The sequence below is a fragment of the Gorilla gorilla genome, chromosome 8 (genome assembly GCF_029281585.2).
Source record: "Gorilla gorilla gorilla isolate KB3781 chromosome 8, NHGRI_mGorGor1-v2.1_pri, whole genome shotgun sequence".
Classification (NCBI taxonomy): Eukaryota; Metazoa; Chordata; class Mammalia; order Primates; family Hominidae; genus Gorilla; species Gorilla gorilla.
This window is the reverse complement of record NC_073232.2, coordinates 40,464,572-40,475,769: the sequence shown is the minus strand read 5'-3', so window position 1 is coordinate 40,475,769 and position 11,198 is coordinate 40,464,572. Positions and strand designations below refer to the sequence as shown.

The following is an 11,198-nucleotide window of genomic DNA, read 5'->3' as shown; positions in this document are numbered from 1 at the left end:
GATCATTACATATATATATTTTTTCAAGATGGAGTCTTGCTCTGTCACCCAGGCTGGAGTGCAGTAGTGTGATCTCGGCTTACTGCAGCCTCTGCCTCCCAGGTTCAAGAGATTCTCCTGCCTCAGCCTCCCAAGAAACTGGGATTACAGGTGCGTACCACCATGTCCAGCCTGTTAGATGTACATTTAAAGACATTGTTAAATTGTTTTCCAAAGTGGTTGTATCTTTTTTTTTCCAGAAAAGGAAAATTCAAGTAACTGCAAATAGGAAACCAGAGGGGGTCCCTGGCCTGGGACCTACTCACACCCTGACAGAACAGGGGAAGGCAGCTCCTGTACCTGCTATGTTCAGTTCAGTCCCCTTTGTCACTCTGCTGCAGCATCTGAGGGTCTGGGCCCATCTTCCCTGGGACTGAGGTGGTTCATAAGCAGCCTGACACATGCAGCCCCTCTTGCCTGAGAAGACTATCTTGGGGGAGGGGAATGTGAGCAGAATAAGAGGTAATGAGGATGGACATTTGGTTCTGGGAGCAGCAGCCGTGATAGATGTTAAGAATGAAACACTGAACAAAAAACAACTGTCCAGAGGTAGTTTGTGAACCGGAGCCTGGGGGTGGGGCTCTCGAAGGCCGAGCTCTTTGTTATTGGCACCCCATCTGAGGAGGGAGAAACAGGCTGAGTGGTGGAAGCAGGTAGGGTTGAGGCACAGCCCCAGCTCACCTCAGGTGGCTGCCGCAGGCAGCCTGGGCCTCACCTGGACAATAGGTGACCCTGCGTCTGCATCACTGCAATAGAGACTCGGATCCCAGACTGAGGGCAAGGGGGCTGGGGCCCCTGTGAAGAAGGGTAGGTGGCTCAAACCCCTCCTGCCTTCCTTTCTGTACCCCAAAGCAGGCCGTGCAAAGGAGTGCAGGGACTAGCAAAAGGAGGGAAGGAAGAAAAATAGGTGTGAGCTCCACGTGGTGACAAAGACACAAGTTGGCTGGGAGCATCCTGGGGGCCAAGCGTCCCCCTCCACTGGCCACACCTGTTGCTGCCAGGACAGTGGAGTAGGGCACGCCAGAATGAGGGGCTTGGGCTCCTTTTAAGGCCAGGGGAACCCTCCCAGGCACCTCTCTGGGAAACCAAAGGGAACAGTGGAGAAGCAGAGCGGGGGGTCCCCAAACCAAAAGCCCAGAGAGCAATGTCCCTACCGACATGCGCGTGGGGACGCAGTAGGGGCAGGGTGTGGCTAAGTGGGACGCAAGGTGTGGCGCAAGTGTGTGCATGGGTTGGCGGGGTGGCTGGGAGCTGAGGCCAGAGAACTACTCCCCAGTCGACCGGCAGGGGCCCTGCAGCGGCTGCTGCGCGGCGCAGGGGGTGGTGGTGAGAGGGCAGGGTGAAGCGGTGGGGAGGTGGGCCTGGGGGAAGGGAGGGGGCAGCGTGAGCGAGCAGAGCAGTCCAGGCCCAGGAGGAAGCTGCTCCTCCTCTGAGCACTCCGATGCCCTCCTCTCCCTCCTTCCCGGTTTTTTGGGTCGGCCCCTTGGTTTCCTTCCTGGAGTTGTGGTGGGTTTCCGGGTGTCAGCAGCGCCCCTGATTTTGTTGCCCTTTGGTGGCCCCGGGTCTCCCAGGTGTTGGCCGGGCTCCTACGGAGGCTGCCTGCGGCCTGCCCTGCCCCCACTGCTCAGTATAGTCCTTTTCCTGGTTGGAGGCCCACGGCCGGCTAGATTTCGACCTGGACTCTCTCATCTGCGCTTCTCCACCGAGCAGGTGGAAGAGTGGTGGCGGGAATGCGCCAGCTCTGCCCTCCCTGCGGTGCGCGCTGCGGGGCTGGGAGCAACTGTGCTGGGTTCTGAGGCCCATGCGGGTGCCTTCTTGGAGTCGCGCCAGCACCAGAAATCGCCCGGGCTCAAGAGTCCCAATTAGAGGCGATGGTATCGTTTTACATTCCTAGCATCAGTGTACGAGGCCCAGTTCCTCCACATCCTCGCCAACACGTGGTATGGTCAGTCTTTTACATTTTAATTATTTTAATAGGTATGTAGTGGTATCATTGAGATTTTAATTTGCATTTCCCTAATAACCATTTGCCGTTTGTAAATATTTTTTCATAAAGTGTCTGTTCCAATCTTTTGCTGATTATTTTCATATTGGGTTGTTTGTTTTCTTATTATTGAATATTGAGAGTTCTTTATATACTCTGGCTACAAGACCTGTATCAGATATGTGATATGCAAACATTTTCCCAATCTATTACTTACCTTTTTGTTGCATTAACAGTTTTTTTTTTAAATTTTATTTTTATTTTATTTTTTTCTTTTTTTTTGAGATGGAGTCTTACTCTGTCACCCAGGCTGGAGTGCAGTGGCACGATTTCGGCTCACTGCAACCTCTGCCTCCTGGGTTCAAGCCATTCTCCTGCCTCAGCCTACCCAGTAGCTGGTATTACAGGCACACACCACCACGCCCAGCTAATTTTTGTATTTTTAGTAGAGATGGGGTTTCACCATGTTGGCCAGGTGGGTCTCGAACTCCTGACCTCATGGTCTGCCCACCTTGGCCTCCCAAAGTGCTGGGATTACAGGCATGAGCCTCTGCGCCCGGCCTATTTTAATTTTTTTTTTGAGACGGTATCTCACTCTGTTGCCCAGGCTGGAGTGCAATGGCATGATCTCAGCTCACTGCAGCCTCCACCTCCTGGGTTCAAGCGATTCTCTGGTCTCAGCCTCCTGAGTAGCTGGGATTACAGGCACCTGCCACCACCCCCAGCTAATTTTTGTATTTTTAGTAGAGACGGGTTTTCACCATGTTGGCCAGGCTGGTCTGGAACTCCTGACCTCAGGTAATCCGCCTGCCCCGCCCTCCCAAAGTGCTAGGATTACAGGTGTGAGTGTGAGCCACCACTGTGCCCTGCCCTGATTCCATATCTTAAGGGAAGAGCATTCAGTCTTTCACCACAAAGTGTGATGCTAACTGTGAGCTTTACAGGGCCCTTCATCAGGTGGAGGAAGTTCTTTTTATTTCCAGTCTGTAGAGAATTCCATCATGACTGGGTGTTGAATTTTGTCATTTTTTTTCTGCATCTATTGAGGTAATCAGCTGGCTTTTGTCCTTCCTTTTATTAATATGGTGTATTACATTAATTGATTTTTGAATGTTAAATCAACCTTGAATCCCTGGAATAAAACCCTACCTGGTCATAATGTATTATCATTTTTATGTATTGTAATTTGCTAAAATTACAATATGTACAATGATTGTACACAATAATTACATTATCCAAAATTTTGTTAAGAATTTTTGCATCAAGGTTCATGAAGTATTAATATATTGGTCAATACTTTTCTTGTTTTGGTATCAGAATGATGCTGGCCTCATAGAATGAGATTAGAAGTATTACCTCCTCCTCAATTTTCTGGAAGAGTGCGTAGAATTGGTGTCATTTTTTCCTTCAACGTTTGGTGGAATTCACCAGAGAAGTCATCTGGGCCTGTAGTTTTCTGTGTGTATGTGTGTGTGTGTCTGTGTGTGCTTTTCTTTGTGGGGAAGTTTATAACTACAAATTCAATTTCCTTAGTAGATAAAGGAATATTCAGGAAACCCTATCTGTACAAAAATACAAAAATACTAGCTGAGCATGGTGGTACACTCCTGTAATCCCAGTTACTCAGGAGGCTGAGGTGGGAGGATTACTTGAGCCTTGGAGGTGGAGGTTGCAGTGAGCTGTGATTGTGCCACTGCACTCCAGCCTGGGTGACCCAGGTGACACAGTGAGACCCAGTCTCAAAAAAAAAAAAAAAAAAGAAAAGATGATAAGAAAATGATTTCCTATATTTTGTATGGTGTTTTAGTTGTTTCGGCTGGGAGGGAAAGGGGAATCAGTCTGTTACTCTGCCTTGATATAAATGGAAGGCCCTCGATGCTCTTTTGCTTTCGGCAGTAGTACTGATAAACTGAGAGGCTAGCTATGCTGGAGGAGACTGAGGTGGCTGGAAGAAGAGTCACTTTATATGACAGGGTGTACATCTCTGTGCCCATAGTTGTCCTCCCCAATTGCACATCTTCCTGCACATGTACCTGCGTATCTATCTGGAAATCTATCTGCATGTCTGTGTGCACATCTATCTGCATGTCTGAAAGCATTCTGCTGGAGTTTGGGAAGCTGTCTGTGGCTGGGACACAGTCTGTCCTTTTTCCTGCTCAGGGGAAACTCCATGCCACCCACATGATCATCCTGCTACATTTCTTGATGTCCACACTCGAGTCCATCAGGCCTGGGCTGGCTGTGTACAGGGTGCAGATGAGCCAAGTAATTGCCTTTTGTAGTTCTAGTTAGGAAGACAGTATAGGGTCTTCCTAACCAGAAGGGCTTTTCTGTTTTGACTCTGCTGGTGCTGATCTGGGCTTCTGCCTCCCGCTTCCCTTCCACAGTGATCCCATAGGCTCTGGAGACCCACCTGTGGCTTCTGGCTGAAGTGTGGGTCTCTCTTGGACTGGGAAGGGTCTGGTTGCTGCTATAAGCCCAGCCCAGGTCTTGGAGGAGCATAATCTAGTGTTCTACACAATGAGTTTTTCCATGGGTCTACAGGAGAGCTATTATACACCCAGAAGATCCAGCCTTTACCAGCGCTCTCTCCTTTTTCTCTCTTGCTCCCCTTCCCTATGCCAAGCAGTAGGCAAAGGTTGACATTTCCCACCTCCATTGCCCAGCTCATTCTAAGGCCTTTATTTAAAGGGTGGATAATGGCACATAGAAGATGTGTCTATAACAGGTAGCACATTTCCTATGGTGCTTGGCATATGTCTTAGTCTTTTCGGGCTGCTATAACAAAATACCATAGACTGGGTGGCTTATAAACAACAGAAATTTATTTCTAACAGTTCTGGAGTCTGGGAAATCTAAGATCAAGGTGGTGGCAGATTTGGTGTCTGATGACGTTCTGATTCCTAGTAGATGGCTGTCTTCTCGCTATAACTCACATGGCAGAAGGCACAAGGGATCTCTCCGATGTCTCTTTGATAAGTGCACTAAACCTATGCATGAGGGTTCTACCATTAGGACCTATTCACCTCACAAAGTCCCCACTTTCTAACATCATCATCTTGGGGGTTAAAATGAATTTTGTGGGGACTATACATTTAGTCTATTGCAGAAAAGAAGAAAGGTATATTTATTTTTTTACCAGATTAAATTTGATTCAAGGCCTCCTTTGTCAAGATGGATAATCAGTCCAAGAATTCTAGAACTTGTACAAGCCAAAAGAAAAAAAAAAGAAAGAAATAAAAAAGGGGGATTAATTCAATTAAGAATATACATCCCCAATGGCCCATCAATTCAGCTACCTGGGACATCTCTATTCCAGGGGAATTTTCACATGAGTCCGTAATGGGACACATACAGAGATGTTCGCTGTGGTGTTGAATGTGGTGGTCTGGAGTTGGAGGTAATCTGGCTGCTGTCCTGTGTGAGGCAGGATGAGAATCAGTCATGGTTCAGAAGCCTGCAAGGCAATATTCCTCAGTCCATGTGTCTCCTTTCCTGACAGATGGCCCTTGTTTGAACCTTTCATGGGGTAAGCAACTCAGAGTGGCGTGTTTTGCTGCTGGGAAGCTCAGATTGTGCCAGAATTACATCTCCCTGGAGATGATTGTGGTGGGTTTGGTATCTTGGAGGGGTGTGTATGCGTGTGTGTGTGTGTGTGTGTGTGTGTGTGTGCATTTATGGGAAACACTGTGTTTTCATTCATCCATTTATTCATTCATAAAACATATGGTTATGGGGCAACAGCCCCATGCTAGGTTCTGGAGATACAATGACCTCTGCCTTCATGGTGCTTACAATCTAGTGGGGGAAACAGATACAACTGATGATCCTGGCACTATGAGAAATAAGCATTTGTATGACAGGAGAGAGGGAGGACCCAACTTAAGGTTGATGGGCCATAAAGGACTCCTCTGAAAAAAGGAACATCTAAATCAGGCCTGAGAGCTGAGTAGAAATTAGGCAGGGGAAGAAACAGGGGTAGAATGTTCCAGGTGGAGGTAACGTGTGTATGAGGGTGATGTGGTGGGCGAGAGCGTGGCTGCTTCAGGGAACTTCTCTGCCTGGCTGGAGCAAGGCAGGTAAGCAGAGCCAGCTGGAGGAGAGGAGGCTGGGGACACACAAAGCCTGCTGTGTGATAAGGTGACCATGTAATTTATCATCCAGACTAGAATGCATTGAAACTGAAAGGTCGCTCTCCTAATATTGTTGGGATGACGGTCACTCTACTTGTAGGTCAGGGTAAAGAGTTTGAGTTTTAGTCTCAGGAATATGGGAAGCCACTGGGGCCTCAAGGAAAGAGAGATGTGACCTAGTTTGCACCCGGAGGGGCCTGAGATGGGGCTATAGGACTCAGAAACCTCCTACCAGCCTTCCCATCTGCATGGAGGAGACACCTGAAGATTTGGAGAGTATCAGAAGTCTTGGGGTAAATGAGCGAGGCAGCCAGGAGCCCAGAAATGGCCTTTGTAATCCTGTGGGACAGGTGATGAGCACGTTACTGTCGAGTGTGCTGCCTGGTTCCTGCCTGCTTCCTGACAGATGCTCCTCCTAGCAAGTGAATCTGCCCCCAGCTGAATAGGAAGGAGACAGTGATAAGAACTTCCCCATGAGTACCACGACTGGGGGATGCTCTGTCATGCCCCAGCTGCAGATGGAGGTGGGAAGGGAACAACCCCCTTCCCAATGATTTTACAAAGCAGGAGTGTGAGATGTATGGATAAGATGTCCAGGCTCTCATTTTGATACCCAGGCACACTGGTTTCCAGAGTTAACCACTCAGGACATTGTCTGTCCCAAGCAGAGGCCACAGCTTGCTCTGGAGCTTACACATGGGGGAGTGATCATGGGGTCACCCCTGTCCACTCACACATAGATCCATAGACCCGGGTCCAGAGGACAAAGCACAAATTCTCCCCTTCCCCCTTAGGGGTGTTGAGGTAGGCAGACCCCAGAAATAGTGGTTGCTTAGAAGGGAACCAAATTTCCAAAACTCCTCAAAGCTGTCTGTGCACATACCCAGAATATCAGAGTCATTCTCCAGTTGGGACTCAGGTCTCTTCCGTCAGACCAAGAGGTGGCTAAGGATAAGAGCTGGGTGTGGCAGACACTGTCCATTGCATATCCAACAGCCATCCCTGCTCCTTCCCTGTTAACAATGTGACTTGCGTAATTAGCAGCTGGAGATTCTTTGATCTTAGGGAGGCAAAGATCAAGGGCCCTCTGCCAGTCCCAGGAGATGAGTCATGATTGGTCTAAACAAGTCATGACAACTCATTCCCTTGGCCAACGACTGGTATAGGTGGGGAGAAGGTGAGAGAGATGGGATCTGGCCAATCACAGGCAAGGGGAAGTCTGCTGGGGAGGGTTCCTCTTCCCAAATAAAAAGACAAAGCCTTGGCTGGGGGAATTCCTTTTATCCCTTTTTTTTATACCCTCTTCCCTCCCTGGACTGAAGATACGATGCTTTGTGTTGCAGAGGTCTCTTTGCAACCAAAATGCAAGAAGTTAGAATACAAGGATGGTGAAGCAGGAAGATAGAAAGAGTCTCAGTTCTTGAAGTCATCATTGAGCTGCTCCAGCTCTGGATGGCCCTGCCTCTGGGTTTCTTGTTATGTGGGACAAGTAACCTGCACCATGTAAGCTGCTGTAGCTAGGCATTCTGTGATGTGCAGCCGAAGTCTGCCTCTGACTCCCACCCTCATGGGAAGGAAGCTTCCATTTTCGGGGATTCCTGCTTCCATCCTTGAAGGAGGAATTGAATCACACAAAGACATAAGGGGCTCTCAAGATCTCAAGACCATGAATCCTAGCTTGGGCTCTTCCCTAACAAGATGACCTTGGGTAAATTAGTCGTGTTGGGTCTTGGTGTCCTTGTCTGCACAATGGATTCAGTAACAGTACTTGCCTCACAGGGTTGTGGGAAGGAAGTGAGCTAATCAATGGAAATCACTGGATATATAGTAGGTGTTCAATAAAAGTCAGCTCCCTTCCCTCTCTGGGAGTCACACAGAACTGCCCCTCCAACCTGTCAGGTTGCCTACATGTTCAATGTGCATGTCACCCTTCTTACCAGGAGAAGATTTGCATTATGGAACCTTGAGTTTTAAATTAAGTGTCAAATATAATTTGGCAGTTCTAAGAATTAATTATGTGACTGCCCTTAGAAAAGCCAGGAAGGGAGAAAAGCACAGGGAGGGAAGCTCCCTTACTCACCAGGGAATTGGATGGAAGAGGACAAGGATGGTGCTTTGCACATTAGTGCGTTTCCCACCCGGGACTTTCAGAAGCAGGGCTCCTTGAGGAGTGATGAAAGGGGCAGGTGTGAGGGATAGAGAAGAAAATCTTACCAGGAGGTGTCCCCCTGTCATGGGCGGCTCTGTCCTGCCTGGCCCCGCCCTCCAAGGCGTGCGCACATTTGTCAGCAGCAGACACACGTGTGGCTGGTGTCAGTCCTCCTCCTATAAGAGAAGAGAAGCATTTCCTGCAAGAGTGGTGGGGGAAGAGAGAGACATGCAGGCCAGAAGGGAGGCCACATTTGTCTCGATGACAAACCAAGGACAAAAGCTCAGCCTGGAGCATTCCAGGAGGGGCCTGCCTCTTCCTGAGGGTGGAGAGAACTGTTGTCCCCTGTATGTTTCGAAGGGGGAGACAGAGTGCAGGGAGGGAGCAGGTGGACGTGGGCATCGGGAACCCAACCCAAGCCAACCGCCCCCACCCCTACCCCAGCCTCCTGCCACCCTCTCCGAGGAGTCTGGGTTTAATTTTCTGGTCAGCATGAAAAGGAGGAGGAAGAGGATGAGGAGGAGGAGAAGAAAGGAGGGAGTTAAAGTTCTAATGCAGTCGGCTGGGATCTGTCATTCAGCGTACAGCTCACTGACGACTCAGGGCAGCTTCAGCTGTAAGCAGCCTGTGATTTATGGACACCGAGTGAACTCCTGCGGCAGAAACCAGCCTTGAGATCAGAGCAGCAATAGGGCTCTTTTTTGGCAGGAGACAGGGCCTGCATTTTTCTCATTCATGCCAAACTGCTTTGCACGGCAATTAGCTCTGTCCTCATTTAGTCTCCAGTCCCAAAGGGTAATGAAAGTCATATATCATCTTCAGGACTGCTAATTATTGAGCTCGCTTACAGGTAGGCTTTGTAACTGTGAGAAGGGCCTGTCTGACCAATATTTATTACTCTTCCAATAAGTAAGCAAAGAAGGAGGGGGTGGGTAAGGGAGCAGAGAGGGGAGGGAAGGAAAGAAGGGGGAAAAACAACTTTCTTGAAAGACCGCCCAACCCCAGCCCTAGGATCTCTGACATACCTTCTGCAAATGTGCTCATCAGAGGGGAAACATCTTTATTCCACGGAGCCATCTTTCATGCCATAACAAACCAGCCTGCGAGAGCAGACAGTAGGGAGGAGAGGCCCAGCAGAGGGAGCAGCGGGCGGGGAGAGGGGGTTGGCCGGGAGGGTTGCTCTGGAGAGTGGGGAAGGGTACTGGGTTGGGGGAAGGGGACTGGAGGGCGATGGGGAAGAGAGGACAGGAAGGGAGCAAAGCAGAAGTAGAAGAAAAAATTCTCTCAACCCCTACCCAGGTCCAGAACCTTCTATCATCATTCCTGGGCCTGATGCGGGGAATGGTAGTGGTGGGTCAGGGCTTGGGCTGGGATTAGCTATGTCTGTCACTTCCAGGTGTGGAGTGTGTAAGGCTAATACCAGAAACGGTTTCATCTGGGCCCTTCACCTTCAAGTTGATGGTCTCACCACCAGGTGGATGTAGTGTCTGGATTATAGTCTGCCCAGCGATTTCCATGGGTGTGGTTAACTAAGGGGAGGGTCAGTCTTTATTTACACTCAAATGGACTCTAAAAATACAATTACTATTAGCTGGGGTTACTGATGGTTATTTTAAAGAGAGAATGCAATTAAAGCAAGAGCTAAAGAAATACAAGTATTTAAGCACCGTTAGATGCCATACTCCTAATATTCAACATGGAACCAATATTTGAGTGCCTACCTAACAGATAAATCAGGCATACTACACTGACCAAGACGGACAAGGTTCTTGCCCTCATGGAGCTTCTAGTCCAATGATCCATTACTACTTATTGATCATGGTTTGTTTTCCATCTCCACTTAAATGATAATAACAGCCAACAACCCTGACTTATCAACATAACTAACATCTGTGTTTATTGTTTGTTATTATTAGTGCTTATTATGTGCCAGGCACTGTGCTGCAAGCTTTGTGTTCACATTTCTCATTGAATTCTCACAACCACTACACAGTTGGTGCTGGTACCATCTCCGTTTTACAGACAGGTTAAGTTACATGTCCAAAGTCTCACAGGTAGTGAGAAATTGAACCCATACCATCTGGCTCCAGAGTCTATGCTCTAAACCCTGACACCAGATTTTCCTGAATTCATTCTGAATCATCTGAATTTCTAGTTAATGACATTGGTGCCTTGGTCTGCTTGGCAGTAGATGCCCTCCTAGACAGATTTTTCTCTTCTGCTCTCAGCATCCCTCCCACTCTGAGCCTCCATGGATTGTGAACTCATTGACTTCAAACTAAATTGGAGAGAGACTGTTAAGTTGACTTGCAAGCCCTTGCAGTTAGCACCTGCTAATCTGGAATCCTTCCTCAACTGTGGGAGAAACGGTGACGTGGGTGAGTCCTCCTGATTCCATTCAGGGACATCATGTTGAAAGCCGGACACTGACATGATAGGAATATTTACACTATGGAAAATGGCAAATGCTACAAGTCCGGTCTTTGTGTTTGTTTATTTTCCTGAAGAGCTGGTCATTAAGCATTGACCAGCACACTGCTGGAGAGGACCCAAGGGGTCCTTTGGAAGGGGAAAACATTAGGCTGTAGCTGATGGCAACCTCCTGGCAGTCTGTGTCCATGGAGGAGACAGCAGGGAGCACCAGAGAAGGAGACAAGAGAATCATGTTCTAGACCTGGCTTTGCGGCTGAGGGAGCGGGTCTTGAGTTGTTTTTTCTCATTTGTATCGGGTGGGCTCAGCCATAGGAATAGGTATAGAACTATTTTCAGAAATAGCCTGGATGGCCGGGCTCAGTGGCTCACACCTGTAATTCCGGCACTTTGGGAGGCCGAGGCAGGTGGATCACTTGAGGTCACGAGTTCAAGACCAGCCCGGCCAACATGGTGAAACCCT

At 48.6% G+C, this 11,198-nt stretch overlaps 1 long non-coding RNA gene across 2 annotated transcripts in view; it reads left to right on the top strand.

Annotated features, from left to right (window-relative positions):
* Positions 1-1,385: 1,385 nt before the first annotated feature.
* The window catches only part of LOC101149896 (uncharacterized), an 80,939-nt gene continuing 71,126 nt past the window's right edge, over positions 1,386-11,198 (top strand). The window contains exon 1 of one of the 2 annotated variants that reach the window (XR_008669128.2): positions 1,386-1,984. This is a non-coding gene — a long non-coding RNA (uncharacterized lncRNA). The remainder of the gene's footprint in view (positions 1,985-11,198) is intronic. The other variant, XR_008669127.2, reaches the window with a different exon arrangement.